Source organism: Equus quagga, chromosome 2, assembly GCF_021613505.1.
Source record: "Equus quagga isolate Etosha38 chromosome 2, UCLA_HA_Equagga_1.0, whole genome shotgun sequence".
Lineage (NCBI taxonomy): Eukaryota > Metazoa > Chordata > Mammalia > Perissodactyla > Equidae > Equus > Equus quagga.
Window position 1 is genome coordinate 45,696,368 of NC_060268.1, and position 19,622 is coordinate 45,715,989.

The following is a 19,622-nucleotide window of genomic DNA, read 5'->3' on the forward strand; positions in this document are numbered from 1 at the left end:
TATGACTTATTTATCCCCTAAGGTTACTGATTATATAGCATTAAAAAACATAGAAAGGAGGAAATTGTTCATTTATGAAGAGCATGGAGAATCTTCACTACAAACCAATCCTGCTTTACAGTTCACTTATTTAGCAAAGTTTGGACTATATACAAATTTAAGATATAAAAGATAGTTATTTCTTCCATAGATTTCTGTCTAGGTCTCTGGCTGGAATAAAAATGAATCATTAGAGAAACAGAGCTGGTGTCTCAGCATCTTCTTTTAAAGTATTATAATAAGTTGGTATCTACAAGGAATTTCCAAAATGATCAAGAATACACATTTAATTGAAGTGAATCCAAGTGATGACTTTAAAAAAAAAATAACAGGAATAGTTTCCTCAGCAAGGAAGTAGCAGTGTTTTTAAATATTAGATACTCACTAATGAATGTTTGAGTCAAATCTAATAGAAGCATTTCCTTCTAGTTATCAATCCTTTCTCCCAAAATTTGGAGTGGCATTCAAAACTCAAAACAATGCTACCTGTCTAGATATTTCGCTACTAAATCCCATAAAGGAAGAATGAAAAGACTCTGAGGAAAGAATTGAGTATTGTGGGGGATGGGAATTGGCCACCCCAAGATATGTCTCTTTGGCATGAGGATTATTTTAGGCTGGTTACTTTTAAAAACTGCAGACGGGAAGGAGGCTCTGAGGAGTAGAATTTACTTACCCTTTGTTAAGAGACATTTACATTGTAAAGGAAATCTCCATCTGTAAAGGTGTCTCCCTCTCTGTACCAGGAAGATGGGGGAATGACCTTATCTCTAGAAACTCTTAATGCCAAAAGCAAGGACTTAAATCTTCCTTTGTTTACTGTACTTGTGTGGTAATCTCCCATGATCAACTCCCCCTCCACCCCCAACATCCTCCTTTGTCATTAGCTGAAGGTCATATTTAAGGTGGTGGCTTCAGCCATTTTGGCGAGTTGCTCAGCTTGCATGAGCCTCTCCCGTGTATACATGTTATAAAGCTTTGTTTAATTTTCTCCTGTTATTCTGTCTCATGTGAATTTAATTCGTTCTCCAGCCAGAAGAACCCATAGTGGGTAGAGGGAATGTCTTCCTCCCCTACAGTATCTTATAAAGAAACAGGTAGATAATCTGTGTGAACTCTAAATGTGACTATGAAAATTATATAGATAGTACTCCATTAGGCTCTGAATTGCATAGGTGAAATAAATGCAACAGACTATGTTTACTTAATGGTTTCATAGCTATTGAAAAGCAAAGCAATTAGTCAATTAAAAGAAAAAACACCAAAGCAATTATTTTATTTTTTTGACTAGGTTGAATACATTTTTTGTCTGGGCACAGAAGCTGAGAGAAGTTGAAGGAGGAGAAAGAGAAGAATAAAGAATACAGTCTTAGTTAATACAATAAAATAATAAGAATAAAAAGTATTTTCAAGGCTCCCAAAGCAGGGAATTTTAATGATTTTAAATGTATGTAACTGTTAAAATAATTAAACACAGAGCCCATTAGACTGAGGTGGTTCTGATGCCATGGCAGCCTAAATAGGTAAACTGAAACCTAGGCCAGAATCAATTCCTGTAATTGCCTCAGGGCTAAGAAATTGAAACTTATGGCCAACTAGGCTTTCCCAAATAAGGCAATAGCTTAAGCTATAGCCCATCAAATAACTTCTTTGCTTTGCTTCTGCATCTGCTCTATAAAAGCTTTTCCCTTAGCTCCTGCTGCTAGAGAGCTTATAACCATTTTTGGTTTGGTGATGACCAATTCAGATCTATGTTTGCCCAAATAAACTCTTCAAAATGTTAGTGTACCTCAGTTTATCTTTTAAGAGGAGAATAACTTTTTTCCCCCTATGGGAAATGATCTCCAGAATTAGAACATATTTCAGTAGGCAAATATATAATCTGATATACAAATATTTGCTTTATAAACAACATATTTAAAAAGTACTCATTCAGTTTGTTAGATCCTAGTGGCCAAGAAGAGTTAGTATGTCTCCAAAAGGCTAATCCCATAACCTTTCACAGGTTAAACCAAAGCACTTAAGCATTTATGTCTAAACATTTACATCTTGCTAGGGGAGTGCATTAGTGGCGAAGGATCACTAGAAAGGGCTGTGAGGTTTAGTATCAATCCTGAGGCAAAAATACGGAGTACTGGTTAGACAAGAGATCAGATAAATGTACCTGAAGGCTGACGGTCAAGAAGGACCAGGAAGGCCAAAACGAGGTGATGATTCAACTTCAAAATTCATTAAGATATTTGCATTGGAAAAACTTAGTGAATACAAAAAATAATTAACGAGGCAAGGGTTTCACAGAATCTGAATTCAAGGTAAGATAGCTGCCCAAATTAGGCAAAAAAATAAGAACAAAATTTATCATTCCAAATACAATATCAAAGACCATGATAGAAAGCCCCAGCAAGAAGACAGGAAGTAATTACATCAGAGGAAGTGTAGCACTTGGTGGCCTCTATTCTCAAGCAAAAAATCCGGACAGCCAATGTGAACCACCATGGTAGTGAGAACAACTTCTATCTAACCTCACTTCCTGCTGTAGCAGTGTATGTGGGCATTTCACTGGGCATGCATACTTTAATTAGTTTATTTATTCATTCACTCGTTCAAAAATACGTACTGAGAATGTCAGTAAAAATGGTGGAGGAAGGACCTCCAAAATCCTTCCCTCTTGAGAGTTAAAAGAACATTAGCAAAAATAATTTATCAGAATCAACATTTTTAGAACTCTGGAAATTAATCAAAGGCTTACAGCAAGCTGGGGAACATTAATTCAAAGAAAAATGGCCAAATCCCAGTAAGAAAGGCAAACTTCTTGGTGATTTAACTTGCCCTAATCCACGCCCTCCCACTCACCTACCCGCTGCCCCAGCTCTGCCGCAGCCTTAAAACCCAAAGGCCTGCAGTCGTGGTGGAAACCAGCCTCCTGGCAGCTACTGAAGGAGACGGAAGGGGATTGAAATTCCTTTAAAGCCACCTTCCCAGAGAAGTGTCACTGTTTGATCTGTCCGGTGATTCTATGGAAGACCCCATTTCATGGCTGTCTTTATTTGACCTGACAGAGCTTACCCAGTGAAAACAGCCTTTTCCTGAAGGAATTTGTCAAAAACACACACAGGCACTTGTGGCTGCCTGAGGCGGCGGATAGCATTTGGAGCAAACAACACGCTATTTACAAACCACGTATGTGATAAGAATCTAGTATCCACAAATATTGATACAATACAATACAAATGTTGATACAAATAATGACACAAATATTGAATCAATAGGTTGTACACCTGAAACTAATATAATGTTATATGTCAATTATACCTTAATTAAAAAAAACGAGACCCCCTTCGCATCTGCTGGGATAGCTATAATCAATAAGACAAACAAAAACAGACACTGGAAAGGATTTTGAGAAATTGAAACCCTCATACACTGCAGGTAAGAATATAAAATGGTGCAGCAACTTTGGAAAACAGTTTGGCAGTTCCTCCAAAAGTTAAACATAGAGTTACCAGAAATTCTACTCTTATATACCCAGGAGAATGGAAAACATCCATCCATACAAAAACTTTTACATGAATGGTCATAGTGATGTTATTCATAATAGCCAAAAAATGGAAACAACCCTAATGTCCATCAACTGATGACTGGATAAACAAAATATGCTGTATCCATACAATGGAATATTAGTCACCCATAAAAGCAATGAAGTATGGATTCATGCTACAAGATGGAAGAACCTTGAAAGTTTTATGATAAGTTAAAGAAGCCAGACACAAAAGGTCACATTTATCTGAATATCCAAAATAGGCAAACTCATAGGGATAAAAACAGATTAGTGGTTGCTAGGGACTAGAGGGAGGATAAAAAGGAGAGTGACTGTATTGGGTTTCTTTCTAGAGTGATGAAAATATTATGGGATTATATAGCGGTAATGGTTGCACAACTTTGTGAATAAACTCAAAACCACTGAATCATACACTTTAAAAGGGCAAATTTGATATTGTGGGACTTTTATCTTTTAAAAAACTGTACTGCAGATCTGACGAGTATTAGTTGTTATTTTGGGCGCTGAAGTTCGTGAGAAGAGTGGTGCACATCCTGTGCCCTTGTGAGAGTCTAGTGAGAAAGGAAGACCCATAAATGATCCACTGCAAGGCAAGCACTATAGTTGAGTACCAGGAAACTAAGGGAAACCAGCGGAGGAAGGCTGTGTTGTTGCTGGGCTATTAGGAAAAGCTTCAAAGAAGAAGTAACATTTTTGAGCATTGAAGCAGTCCACCAGACAGCCAAAAGCGAGAAGGATATTCGAGGCATCGGAAAAAATGCTCAAAGATCTAGAAACATGACAGAACAGGCCCTGAGAGAAATTCAGTACAAAACACAGTGACTTCCTATTTCTAAGTTTACTCTAAGAGAAATACTTTTTAAAAATGAGACCGGGCAATGAACAATCTGGTCATGTCTCACCAGCTATGTCATGTCCCCAAATAGAAATTCACATGACAAGAACTGTTTATACCAGTCAAGATTAGCTAAGTGTATACAGTGAGATTTTTGTCAAAAATCACTTCTGGGTGACCACCTACGTGACAAGCAAATAGATGATTCAGAGTAAATAAATGAAGTTGTTGACATACCTTTATATGGCCTCAAAATTTGTGAAATTCAGTCCCTTGTATCTGACTAAATATAGATGCTAGGAGAGCAGCCTCAAGTTATTGTGTACTTTAGTTGATTTTTAATTAAAATAAATCATGGGTTAACAATGAAAGGGAAGAATCAAAGAACTATCTTAACTATTTTCACATAATGAAGTAATTTCATTTATTTATTCATTTATTTGTCCTTTCATCAACATGTATTTTGTGTTTATTTTGTGCCTGATCCTGAGCTAGTTGTAATCCAATTGTCTAAAGCTAGATAAGAAGGAGAAAGGATGAAAAGAAGGGTGAAGATCATACAATTCCTTATGTAGAAGGGTGGAAACATAAGCTTTTTAAAAGGAAAAATAGGGGGCCGGCCCGGTGGCACAGCAGTTAAGTTCACACGTTCCGCTTTGGTGACCAGGGGTTCGCCGGTTCGGATCCTGGGTGCAGACATGGCACCACTTGGTACGCCATGCTGTGGTAGGCGTCCCACATAGAAAGTAGAGGAAGATGGGCACGGATGTCAGCTCAGGGCCAGTCTTCCTCAGCAAAAAGAGAAGGATTGGCAGATGTTAGCTCAGGGCTAATCTCCCCCGGGGGGGAAAATAATAAATAATAATAATAAAGGAAAAGTAGGATTGTAACAGAAAGGGTTAAGTACATAATCATATGATAAATTTAGTACACAAGTCTGTCTCAAAGCTTCAAACGTGAAAGGATAAAAGAAGGGATCTGTAAGCTTTAAAGAATAATCCTAGGAATCATTTATGTTACCATCCAGGTAGAATTCAGATCAGACATCACGACCAGGTTTTATTTAGAAATAATTGGACTTTCTCTCTAAACAAAATACAAAACTTCTAAATTAGTGCTTCCTGGGAGAATATGCATTTCTACTTTTAACGATGACAGAGTAATTGAGAACAGTTATAAAAGCTGGACAAAATACCATAAGACAGAAGTTTGTAAGGATAAGAGAGTTACTAAGGCAGCCAGAATTTAAGGGGCTAAGATCCCAGAGAGTAGGTGCATGCATTGAGAGATTCCCATATTTGCCACTGCTTTTTCCCCTAGGGCATTTTCCAGTTCAAATCATGGAGCTTGGAAACCCTGAAGAAACTGGTGGCCTAGTGCCATGGTAGTCTCACTGAGCTGAAGAGACAAACATCCAGGACTTGAGGGGAACCAAACAAAAGTGAGTCTGACTTTTTGCATGCAATTTTTGTTTTGGTGCATTTTATGTTTCCTAAGCTGCGTGTGTGTGAGGTAAGAGACCAAGAATCAAAGCAGAAAGCAGCTACCAAGGGGCTAAAATGCTAAGCAGGGATTTTGGTAGTCTACACTGCTAAGGATATAAAAGCTGGAGTTTAGGACCCTTCAAGTAGAAAAGGCCAATGAAACACCCCAGGTTTTCAACTGAGATTTCTGAAAGGGCTATACACTGAAAACAAGGGCAGACTAAAATAAACAACCTTGAGTCAATGAAGATGACTGCCCCTATGTTATCTGCCTGACAAAAGAAAATTAAATCCTCTGTGGAAGATGATGAATCATTCAGAACCCTTATAATATTTCAGATACTGGATCCAACATTCAAGTAAACTTTACTAGACATATCAGAAAACAAAACAAGCAAAGAAGAGTGACCGAAAGAATAGATAATAGAAACAAACCAACAGGTGGCTTAGATAGTGAAATTATCAAATATAGACCCTAAAATAATTATGGTTAATACGTTCAACAAAACAAATAAAAATATGGGAATATTTCACTAAACTGGAATAGTGAAAAAGGATTAAAGAGAAATTTTGGAGCAAAAAAACCCAATAATTGAATTTAGAATTCAAAGAATGGATTTAATAACATATTAGACACAGCAGAGAAAAGGACTAGTGAACTGAAAGATAGGTCAGTAGAGTGTCCAGAATGAAGTCCAGAGAGGGAAAAAATATAAAAACTGTTTTTAAAAGAGAGATATGAAACTCCATGTAAAGTTCTAACATACATGTAGTTGGAGGAGAGATTGTGGAAGAAGCGACACTTGAAGAGCTACTATCTGAGAATTTTCTAAAACTGCTGAGAGATGTCAAGTCATACATTGAAGAAGATCTGCAAACCTCAAACAAGATAAACTCAAAGCAAACCATACCAAGGCACATCATAGGAAAACTGCTAAAAACGAAAAAAAAAGAGCAAGATCCCTAACCCTCACCCTAAAAGAAGCAAGGAAAAAAATACGTTACCTTCAAAGAGACAGCAAAACTGACAGCCAACTTCTCAAAAGAAACAACAGAAACCATGAAAGCGTATCTGAAATAATGAAAGACAATAAATGTAAATTGAGAATTCCATACCTAATGAAAATATCTTTCAAAAATGAAGGCAAAATAAATGCTTTTTCAGACAAACAAAAACTTAGAATTCATCACCATTAAACCTAAACTAAAAGAAATACTAAAGGGAATTCTTTCGGCTAGGGAAAATGATCCTAGATAGAAGCACAATAATGCAAAAAGGGATAACAACAGAAAGAATAACTACAGTGGAAAATATAAATAAATATTAATTATTTAAAACAATAATACTAATGTCTGTGAGTTTAAAAGTATGTATAGAATTGAAATACACAGTAGCAAAAGCACAAAGGGTAAAGAGTGAAATGGAGTTAAAGTGTTATAAGTACTTGAGGGCATTATGTTCAGTGAAATAAGTACGGCAGAGAAAGGCAAATACTATATGATCTCCCTTATATGTGGAATCTGAAAAAAACAAACCTATAAAACAGAGAACAGATTGATGGTTGCCAAAGATGGAGGGAGTGGAGGAAATGGGTGAAGGTGGTCAAAAGGTACAAAGTTTCATTTATAAGATAAATAAGTTCTGGTGATGTAATGTACAGCATGGTATACATGGTGACTATAGTTAACAATTCTACATTTGAACGTTGCTAAGAGAGTAAATCTTAAAAGTTCTCATCATATGAAAAAACATTTATAACTATATTAGGTGATGGATCTTAACTAAACATATTGTGGTAATCATTTCACAATATATACATATATCAAATCATTATTGTACACCTTAAACTAATACAATATTGTATGTCAATTATATCTCAATAAAACTGTAAAAATATTTTTTAAAAAGTGTTATAAGATCCCTGCATTGTCTGGAAAGTTAATGAAAATATTCATTTAAAGTAAATTCTAATAAATCAAAGACGCATGTTGTAATAATTGGGATACACAATAAATGAAAAGTAAAAAAGTATTACAAACTAATAGAGGGAGAAATTGAATAACTAAAAATGCTTTATGTAGTATTTCTAGAGATAAAGTAAAATTTCTGTATGCAATAATTCTAGAGATAAAGAAAAAGATTTCATTTTGACAAATTCAAAAGGAAGATTTAATACTTCCAAATATTTCAGTGTTTAATATTATTATTATTATCATTTTGGTCATTGAGTCGATTCCCACTCCTAGCAACCCTGTGTACAGCAGAGCAGAGCCCTGCCCAGTCTTTTTGCGTCATCCTTTCATCTTCCAGTGCTATGTCAGAAAATTCTCCACTGCTATTCATAGGATTTTCATGCCAACTTTTTCAAAAGTGGATGGCCAGGTCTTTCTTCCTAGTCTGTCTTAGTCTGGAAGCTCTGCTGAAACCTGTCCACCATGGGTGACCTGCTAGTATTTGAAATACTGGTAGCGTAGCTTTCAGCATCGCAGCAACATGAAGCCACCACAGTATGACAACCGACACATGGGTGGTGTGGTTCCCTGACAGGGAATCGAATCTGGACCGCAGTGGTGAGAGTGCCAAATCTTAACCACTACACTACCAGGATTGGCTCAATCACTCAACCACTATAATCAGAGATAAAGAATTACTTTATTATTTTGTATTAATAGCAATAAAGAGGGACATTTCATAGTCATAAAATGAGCAATTCAAAAGAAAAATTTAATAACCTAAATTTATATACACCTAATCAAGTGGCCTTAACACTTCTAGGAAATAAACTAACAGAATTAAATGGAGAAATAACCAAATCCACAGTAATACTTTCAATAACTACAGAATGAACAATATTTTCAAATGCACATGGAAGATTTACCAAAATTGACCATATGTTGGACAAGAAAGCAATTTTCGGTGAATGACAAAGAATTGAAATCATAAAGTATTTTTCTTGACCATAGGGAAATAAACTAGTAATATGTAAGCAGATTTTTCCTAAAATAACTAGAAAATAATTGTTACGAAGGACATCTAGCAATAAGTAGACTAAAACATGTTCTTCAATAACATTGAGAGAATGTGCAAAACCTGGGCTCATTCACCATCTTTTCATTTGAAATTTTTCTTGATTTGTCTATATGCTTCAACTAGTGCATTTGTCAAGCTTCATTATTCCAAGGGCTGAGTGCTCTCCTACACTGCATAGAGAGAATGCTCTTCTGATTTTCACTGCAAGTGTCCTCATTTTTATGAATTTCTACCTAGAGGAAGTTTTGTATTTGTAAGTTTTTAGTGTCCATTTGTACATAAGTGCAAAAGAAAGTCACCTGTGCATTGGAAACAAAACCAGGCTGTGTTCAATAGTTATGATAGACAAGCCAGCCCCTGGCCTTCTGGAGAATCAGATTGAACAAACAACAAATTGAGAGGGCTGGTGTGACAAATAATATGTTCTGTGAATAAATGAACTAGTTAAAGAACAAATTCAAGGTAACTATGACCAGGAAGCCTCTTTTCTTGGCACGTGCCCTCTCTGACTTAGTGAATGACAATACATAAGTAGGATGCAGTGTTCTTGAACGAGAAGTCAATGAATGGAAAACCAAATTGGATTGGATTTTGAGTGACTCAACCATTGTGACAGGTAAACAAGTTACGTGGGTGGTACCCTCTATATCAGTTCTTCCTTGGTGCATTCCACCCTTCCCTTCCTGGCCAATAGATCTTCTGCAGTAAGACTGATTGTCAGGCTAAAGAAAAATGTACATCCCAACTCTACTAGATTATTCAACAGGCCTCTTAGGAATTAATAAGAGTTAATACTTCACAAAATTCAGAAAGCCTACTATCCCTTCCTTGTGGACTGTGTTCTCAATTCCATATGATTGCATCCTCTCCTGCTTCATGGCTCTCTGCCTCTTCTCTGTTTCCTCTGCCTAGAACCATCTTCCTTCACTTCTTGGCCAAGTGAGGTCAAATAGTACTTCCTCCCTGAGCTTCATGACCTTTTCTGACAGAAATGAATGGGTACCTCATCTGTACTTTTACTTACTTTTTTTTTTGGCGTGTCAATTATAGCACTTTTGTCTTGATGTAATTATCTCTTTAAAGGATTGACTTCCTCTATACACTATAAACTCCACAAAATCAAAGTCCATGTTTTATTTTCTAATAATAATACTGGGCTCTTATTATGTGTCAGGTACATAATATAAACCTCACAACAAACGTTGTTAGATATTGATATTGATGTCATGTTCGTTTTATAGATGAGGAAAAAGTCTTAGAGAGGTGAGGTAACTTGCCCCAAATCCACAGCGATTTGAGTGACAGAGCAAAGGGTGACTCCAGAGCCTAGTTCTTATCCACATTCTCCATCTTGCCACCTTCCCCTCAGAGAAAGTCTTTTGGTGCTTAATAAAGGTTTGACATTGAAGGCAAGACTTTGCCTTAACTGTATGAGGGCCCTAGTAGAACATGTTTATAATAGTGTGCAGGTAGAACTGATGAGCACAGAAACCACGTGTCTAATAAAAAGATATCTCTCTCTATATTTTTAAATCAATGAGTAAACAAGCAAAGCCTCTGAATTCCAAGGATGTATCTTACTAACAAAGGCAGAGGGCCTAGGTTACTGAAACCTTGAAGGAGTGTTTGCTTACAGCGATGTTCAGGAGGAGTGGCAATGCCAAGCGCACAAGCAGAAAGAAGGGCACACGACTTAAATACTGAACAGCAGACTGTGAGTGGGAAGTCCACTTGATTTAAAAGTGCCGACTGCTCTCCTCTGCAAGAAAATGCTTTGGGTAGGGTTACAGGGCTACCAGCCTTACACTGCTCCGGAAAGTCACTACCCTTCTCATCCCAAATGCCGTTTATTCTGACATCTAAAGCGGGTCCATGAGATCTTTAGAAATGTAAAGAGCCAGAGGTGCCTCAGCAGCCCAGAAACGTATGTCCCCCTTTAGTCTAGTCACAGCCTGATCACTGGGAGGTTCACACTGTCACTGAGGGGAGCTACTGGTACTCTAGGTACTCTGAGACAATTTTGGATTTGGCCGATAGTCCAATTTTAGGAGGTTTTTTGCCCCTTTTGCGTCATTAGTTGTTTTGTTTTCTGTTCTGAGAGGCCTTGCCAATGACAGCATTGTGGCTGAGATACAGGTACAGTGCCGCTTCTCTGTCTGAAAGGAAGAAATACAGCAAGTTCCAACAGCTCCTATTAAGAAAGAGATCAGCCTGGTGACTGGCAGGGCTGGCTCACATCGACTACTTAGTCCCACTTCTCTTCTTGGAAGGATGGGAATAAGGAGAACAGCTTTTTATGCTGTTTGGATGTCGATGGAGGCCCACTTTAAGTCTGCACATGGAGAACAAGAACCGGGCTGCCTTCCCCAGATGAATATTGTTCTTAGAGCCTGGGGAAAAGTATGCAAAGAATTTCAAAGACACTACTGTCCAGTTCCTTTTTCTTCTCCTTGCCGTGTCATTTTTTTCTTTCAGTCAAAAATTGGTCCATTGCCTTCATTTCCCAGAAAATACATGATTCTTCTCTCTGCTGTACCCACCATTTGGCAGGAGAGAGAATTGATGCAGACACATGCAGCTGAAACAAAATTTTTTTGACCACACTTAATTCCCATTCCTTGATCTAGGTTAAAGGACTGAAGAGTGGGAAAATTAGAAGCTTGTTCCCTTCACTTTTTATTTTACTTCCCTTTTTTCTGTGCATTTCATCTCTGCATCAATAATCAAGGTCAAGATACATGCTTGGAAGATTTCCCCACCATTAATTCACTATTTCCCTGACCTCAGGGACTGTGTTCTATATCTCATCATGAACAACAGTGTTCTCTTGCTAATTAATACTCATAAAGTGTATGCAATATTATGAAGACCCAGGCCTTTAGTAGAACCTGGGATAGTGAAGAAATCCCAAGACACTACCATTTGGGACCCAGATCAAAAATACAGTGAGGAGGAATCTGTCGTGGGGTGCTGCTTTAAGGCCAAGGGAGTGGCTGGGTCCCAGCAATAGATGCAGTAGATTTTATCCCTCCCTTGGTGCACCCCAATTACCATGTCATCTCAACTGTGAGGGCCCCTAATGATGACTGCTCCTCAGACTCCAATGGACAGGAATTAAAGAAAAATTAACTTGAGGATATCTTCCTCTCCGTCTGTTATAGAGTTACTAGAGTTTGTGAAGTGCCCAGAGTCTGTTTGTTGGTCAGTTCTTTGGCTAAAGCTGCCTTCATTCTGATTCATCCTTCCTCCAACCCATCCCCTACCCCACCTCCATCTCCCATCATATTTCAAAAGGTTAATCCCTGGCTCTGATCACTGGCAGGCCTCATTCCTATTAAGCATGTTCTCATTTCCTTATTTTTATAAACTGGTAACCATCCAGGTTTCCTCCTTGGGCTGCAATGTGCAATGCAAAAACAAGTCATTTAAATTCTGTTTCTTCGGGTTATGGACCATTCCTATCACAAGCTAGGTAAAACCAGGAGTTGGCAACAGGCGCTCAACCCAAACTTGGCAGGCCTGGTAGGAGAAACTGAAGGAAAAGATGTCTTTATAGAAGATAAGGGTCATCTGATTGGCTGTATCAGTATCTAGGGGATTCTTTATCAAATATGTTCCTTCTACTGGCCTCAAACATTGACATATTACACTGGTTAGCAGGGAAATAAGAAACCCTTCATAATGCTGAAAAGTGGTAAAGAGTAGAGGAAGAGTATAGACTCTGGGGTTTGTTGTCCTTAATTTCAAAGTGTGGACAACTCCATCACTATTATCTCTATCTGTGACCTGAACAAGTTCCTCAACTTCTCTAAGCCTCATTTTTTAAAAATCAATTAAATGGGGATAGTAATAGAACCTTCCTTACTTTGTTGTTATGAAGATTAAATGAAATAATGCATTGCAAAACATGTAAAGTACTTAGTCCAGGGCAAAGTATTTAACTAGGGATCAATAAATGTTAAATGTGAAATAAAATTACCTTCCCATTGGGGCTGGCCCGGTGGCCGAGTGGTTAAGTTCGCGCGCTCCGCTGCAGGCGGCCCAGTGTTTCGTTGGTTCGAATCCTGGGCGCGGACATGGCACTGCTCATCAAACCACGCTGAGGCAGCATCCCACATACCACAACTAGAAGGACCCACAACGAAGAATATACAACTATGTACTGGGGGGCTTTGGGGGAAAGAAGAAAAAAATAAAATCTTTAAAAAAAAAAAAATTACCTTCCCATTGACAAAGTTCACCTGGCTCGCTTATCCCTGTTTATATGTCCAGGCACAGGAAGAAGCACACAGACTCAGACACTAATACTTCTGGAGTGCTGGGGTTCTTCATTCCAATTGCAGCCTGTTGAGGATTGTTGAGGGGTGGGCAATGGCTGCAGAGAGAATCTCTGAATCTCTAAGAACACAAGGTGTATCTGAGTGGATGAATTGACTCTCTCTGCCTAACCTCAAGAGGACATTTCACAGCCTGAGCTCCATTGTACACTCCCTTTGGCCTTGGGCCTAGTCCCATCAGAGCTTTGGATCTCCCTGGAACAGGCCAGGTACAGCTTTTATTCTAAGTTTAGAGTAATGGAAGTGTAGGGGCCTCTGGAAAGTGGCTTAGTGGGGGCAGGTAATGGCAGTAGAGTATGTTCTGTGCCACCACTCCACCACACAGACACACACACACACACACGCACACACACACAAAAATCCAATGTAAACTCAAAGACTCACTCTTAGGGGACCTGCCATGGAGATGTAGAGTTGGCTTTTTTTTTAAATAAACTCTCTAGGCTTGGATCCCAGCTTCATCTATTCCAAGCTCCTCCTTGGAAACTTACTAAACCTCTCCAAGCCTCATTTTTCTCTTTGTAAAGTGGGAATTATAATAGTTCCTACATTGGAAAGTAGTTTAAATTATATGAGGCATGTAACCTGTTTAGCATGCAGGGTACAGCCTTTAGTAAATATTAGCTATTGGTTTTATTTTTGTTTTGCTTTTTAAAGAAGAAAAATATCACAAGCGCAATCTGGAGCCCCAAGACAAACCATTATTTTGATCAAAGACAAAACAATCGTATTTCATCCAGGAATTTGTTTTGAAATATCTGTCAGATATTAGCAAAATCCAAATACTCAAAGAGACTGAAAGAAAATAAACCAAAATATCCAGTGACTTTCTCTTAGTGATGGGCTTATAGGAAATTGTTCTATCCCCTACCTCTTCGCCAGGGGCAGCCATTATTGTGAATGTGGAGGTTACCATTTCAGCCCATATTTTTGTATTTTAATTGCATGTACATGCTCCATGAACACTAGATAGTATTGCTTTATGTGCTTTTTGGTGTTTACAAGTTCTTTCATACTGTATCTATCATTTTGTAGCTTGCTTATTTTAACTCAAATTATATTTTCTAGATCAGCACTCTCCAATAAAAATATAATGTGAGCCACACATGTAATAAAACTTTTTCTAGTGGCCACATCCAAGAAAAAGCAAAAAGAAACAGGTAAAATTAAATTTAGTATATATTTTACTTAACCCAATATATCCAAAATATTAATATTATTCTAACATATATCTTTAACCACATTTCAAGTGCTCCATAGCTTTATGTAGCTAGTGGCTACCATATTGAAGAGCACAATTCTAGATCTATTTATATCGATACACATTAACTTTGTTATAGAGTCTCTCTCTCTCTCTCTCTATATATATATGTATAATTATTTACCCACTTACTTATTAATGGGCAGTTAGGTTTTTCCCTATTGCAAATAATGTTTCACTGAACATTTTTGTCTATGTTTCCTGCTGCACACATACAACAGTTTCTCATAGTGAGTACCATGAGTGGGATTTCCAGTTCATCGGAGTGAGCATCTAGTTGTAGGCCTGTTGTCAAATTGCTCTCCATAGTGCTTGTACCAATTTTCATTCTTAATAACAATGACCAAGAGTATTTGATTCCCACATCTTCACCACAGACTGCCAGGGTGGAATCCCACCATTACTTCTTATTAACTGAGAGACATTGGCAAACTATTTAACCTCTATTTACTTATCTGTGAAATGAGGCTAATAAAAATATCACCTACCTCATTGTTGTTAGTATTAGATGAGTTAATACATAGAAAAAAAGCACTTAGAACCGTGCCTGGAAAATGGTAATTCCTCAATAAATGTAAGTTATTGTTATTGTTGTCATCATCTCATTTGTTCTTCATAACTGTTCTATGCAGTAAGCAGGATAGGTATTATTACTACTAAGATAAGAGATTGGATAAGACCCAATCCAGGTCTTGGATTCATTAAATGTCATTAAATATCATGGCTACAAAGAGATCATTTCATCCAGTCTCCCTTTTGTTTTAGAGAAGAAAAAACTTAGCTTTCTTGGGATTTTAACTAACTTCTCCAAATTGGTTAGAGTAATAAGAGTCTAGAACTGAGTATTCTCACTCTTAGATATTGCTAGTTGTGTAAATGCATCCTTTTCTCAAGAAACATTAGAGGAAATATAATTTAGGTCATGGTCAAATGCCAGATTTCATGGGAAATACCTAAAATGTATAATCTCATTTAATTAAAGCAAAGATTTAGAACATTTTCCTCTTACATCCTGATATTCAGTTAGAAGTTCAGCTCTGTCTGCCACCACTACCACCAACATCACTAACACCACACCATCGATACCACTATCCACTCTCTTTCCCATTGAGATCAGACCTACTTCAGCTGGAGTAAGTGATGCTGATCAATATTAACTGTGCCTACATAATGCCTAGTGAGAGTAAATTAGAGCCTAATGCTTAGAAGAGATGCCCAAGCCTAGACAGGTGAGGAGGCCCTTCTTTTCATTCGTTCTATGTATATTTTCCCTTAAATTTTTGGACATATCTACCATGGCTGCTTTAAAGTCTTATGTGCAGCTTCCATTATCTGGACCTCCTCAGAGTCAGTTTCTATTAAATGCTTTTTTTCTTGAGTAATTCTTATGTTTCCTTTGTGCATCCAGTGATTTTTGGTTGGCAGCTGGACATTGTGAATTGTACAATGGAGAGTCTCTGGATTCTGTTATGTTTTTCTGAAAAGTATTTCTTATTTTAGAAGGCAATTAATTTGGATGGACTCGAACTCCCACTTCTGTCTTCCATATGGTGGACAGCAAATGAACTCTCCACTCAGTTCATTCAGTTCTCAGCTACTCCTATGTTTCAAGACCCCTTGGGGTCTTCCCCAGGCATGTATAGTTTAGCAGTCAGCCTAGGTTTTAGGCAGAATTTATATGTATATGTTTGGGGCTCTCCCCTTTGTCAGGGCCCTCCATTCCTCTAACATTCTGTGCTGCCCGCCCCAAACTGTCAGATACCTCAAACCAGTAAGATGATGGCTTTCTGCTGCTGCAGCTGTGTGGGCAAGAGCCTGCAAACCTACAAATCTCACTTGTGGAAACTCTTCTTTCAAGGATAGACTTTCCTTTAGTTTTGATTTTGTTCATTCTCCAGTTCCTTAATATTTTTAAAAATGTGTTGTCTAGATTTTATAATTGCCACTGAGGGAGTTAGTCTAACCAAGATTCTCCACTATTACTGAAGCTGCAGCACCCTGTTAAGTGTCTTTTAGTCTAAAATGGTTCCGCCTTCCCCTATGCTGTTTATTCACTGAAGAAATTGGATATGAGTTGAAGGAGGGTGAAGACATTTATAGTATTCTCTCTTCTTCTGAAAATGTTTGAATTTTTTCTTAAAAAAATTTGAAAATTAAAAGATTACTTCATGAGTTGTGCTGATTACTTCCTATTACTTAACAAGAGGAGCATAATGTTTTGTTGCTCTACTTTTAATGATGTTAAGACTGATCACTCTACCTGATTAGAGATTGCCAAGCAGTCCAAGCAGCAGTCAAGATCTCAAGGGGATGTTGAAAGCAGAATATCTCTCAATGGGATGAATCATTGCATACACAGATGTGGAGCAACAGGAAAGAAAATAAACTTTTTATTTGACATATTGTTCTCTGTTCTGCTTCTGAGAAACCTGTGAACTCAGAGTAGATGAGAAAAGAAATGCAATGACTCAAGCACTAAGAGAAAGTCTGACAAAGGCCCCAGAGAGTCCTCAAAGAAGGCTTGTCATAGAAGAATTGTCAGTCACTTTATAGAATACTTAGAATCACTGGAGTTTTCTAATGGAAAGGGCCTCGTAGCGCCACATAGTTCAATGCTCCTAGTTCAAGAGTTTCCTGAAGGACATGGTTTTACCTTCCTCTGCTGCCTGTTTTTCTCTCACTGTAGGATGACATCAACAATCCCAAAGATCCCATACAGCTCTAATAGTCTGTGATTTTATAATCACCATCCCCTCCCAACATTGTACTCATAAGAAACTGAGGCCACATCTTGAGTTCATGGCAGAACTATATATATAACAAAGCATGGATCCATTCTCTTCCATCTAGTCCTCTTTCCACAATAAGAGGAACTAACATTTATTGAGTGTGCTGAATATTTTACATATGACATATTTAATCCTTACTATAACCTACTATAGGGCAAGTACTATTTATTATCCTCATTTTTAAAAAAATGGAAATAAGGCACAGAAAGCTAAGCAGTTTATCAGATGTGCCTCCAAAGCATGTCTTGAATCCTTTTATTTTTCTCACCAGCATTGTCACTATCATAAGTCCAAGCCTATGGCAGCTCTCACTTAGATTCCTGTAATCCAACTACGCTATTTGTTTCTATGCTTGCCCACTCCCAGTCCATCCTTTCTCAGTAGCCAAAGGATCTTTCAAAAATGCAAATCAAATTATGTCACCCTTCTGCTTCAACTTCCCAAAAGTCTTTCATTGCACTTAGAGTACAGTGTAGACTCCTTGCCATGGCCTTTCAGGACCTGTGGAACCAGGCTTTCATCTGTCTTTCTGATCTCACTTCCCGCCACGCTGTCCTGGAGGACTGCTAGGAAAATCCCTTTCTTCACATTCCCCAAACATGCTGCTCCTGCTGGGCTCCAGCCCTTCACACTGCTCAGCCTGCTCCTCTCCAGCGTCTTCACATCTAATCATTCAGCTTTCAACTGGAATATAACCTCAGGGAAGTCTTCCCTACCCGTCTAAGCTAAAGAACAAAGCACCTCCCCAGCCCCTGCTCCAGTCAATCAGTCTATCTCACTATGCTATTTTGTTGCCTTAAACAATTATCACTATCTGAAATTATCTTATTATTTACTTGTTTGTTTTTTGTCTCTTCCACCAGAATATATAGCTCTGTATGTTAGTCCAGGTTCTCTAAGAAGCAAACGCCAAGATGGGATTTAATGTGTAAGGATTTTTAGTAGTGGAAATGCCTGAGAGAGAAAATGAGGAGAGAACACAAGTTTCAGAGAGCCCTCAGAACGTGATGCAGGTGTGACCCTGAGCGAAGGAGAGGGGACAGGAAGGTTGGATTGAAGTGAGTTAGACTGCTGTGCAGACTAAAGACTGTTCAGCAAGACCATCACTGAGTTCTCCAGCTGTAGTTGACCATCTTATAAATACCATGTCTCCCAGGAATGGACTTGCCTTTGTATCTCTGTCACAGTCAGTCACTGGTGAGGAACAGCCCATGGGAAGTGTGGCCTGGTGCCAACGATACAGTGGATTTCAGAGCACAGAATCTGAGGCCCTTGGTCAACTATGCTACTGTAGTTGGAGATCTATGAGGCACATTCTCATGCCTGCCACACTCTGTAAGAGCAAGGACCATGTCCTCCTCCTCTGTTCTCAGAGCTTTCCACTATCTAACACAGAGAAGATGCTCAAGACATAGTTGTGGGATGAAAGAATGAATAAACAAAAGAATGAAGAACCTTGCCCCAGATCGCATAGGTGGAAGAGCAAACTTTAGAAACCAGCTTCTCCAATTTTAAAAATCTAGTACTACTACTGCTTTTTGACTATGCCCACTGCATTATGCTATCTCTCAGACAGTAAACCAGGAAGAATAAAATTAATTACGTGCCCTTGATTGGACCTCGAAGGCATATTTATGTCCCTTCTGCAACATATTGTCCAAATATTCTACTTTTAACACAACTTTTTTCTTGAACCTGACAAAAGGAACAGAAAAGCTTACCACCACCATGCAGAAGAAAGAGTGTTAACCACCCACCCTCCTGACAAATATTTTAGATGTACAAAGTGGAATCTTTTTTTCTTCAAGAGCGGTTACAAAGGGAAGAGAAAAAACAGAAGCCAATGCTCTTCCAGAAAAATTGAGTGGACGTCAACTCTGTACTCTCAGTAAATGTCTGTAAAGAAGAGAAATGTATTCATGTTACCACTATCTGATGTGATAATAAAATCTGGGATATTTCTATAAAGAAGTTGCTGAGTTTCATCACAAAAGACAAACATCTAACTTGACCATCTTACAAAAATTCTCAAAAACAGAAGAGGCATCTTAAAATAAGCCTCAATGCATGCAAGGCAGGCAAAATAATAGAAACCACATAAAATTATTTTTAAATGTTATACTTTGAAGCTGATAGTTTGAGATCAAAGACAGTGGTGAGTTGCTTATCTAAAATATCTTCTTCTCAGAAATTTGGATGGCAAAAATAAACAGCTTTGCTCTAAGCTTTAATAATTTTCTCTAAAACCAAAACAAGATAGTACTAGTTGTCCATAGACAGAGTCCAA

The 19,622-nt window shown here is 38.0% G+C and overlaps 1 long non-coding RNA gene across 1 annotated transcript in view; it reads right to left on the reverse strand.

Annotated features, from left to right (window-relative positions):
* Positions 1–19,622, reverse strand: part of LOC124235944 (uncharacterized) — a 65,406-nt gene that overhangs the window by 13,459 nt on the left and 32,325 nt on the right. The window contains exon 2 of the long non-coding RNA XR_006887610.1: positions 6,923–6,989. This is a non-coding gene — a long non-coding RNA (uncharacterized LOC124235944). The remainder of the gene's footprint in view (positions 1–6,922; positions 6,990–19,622) is intronic.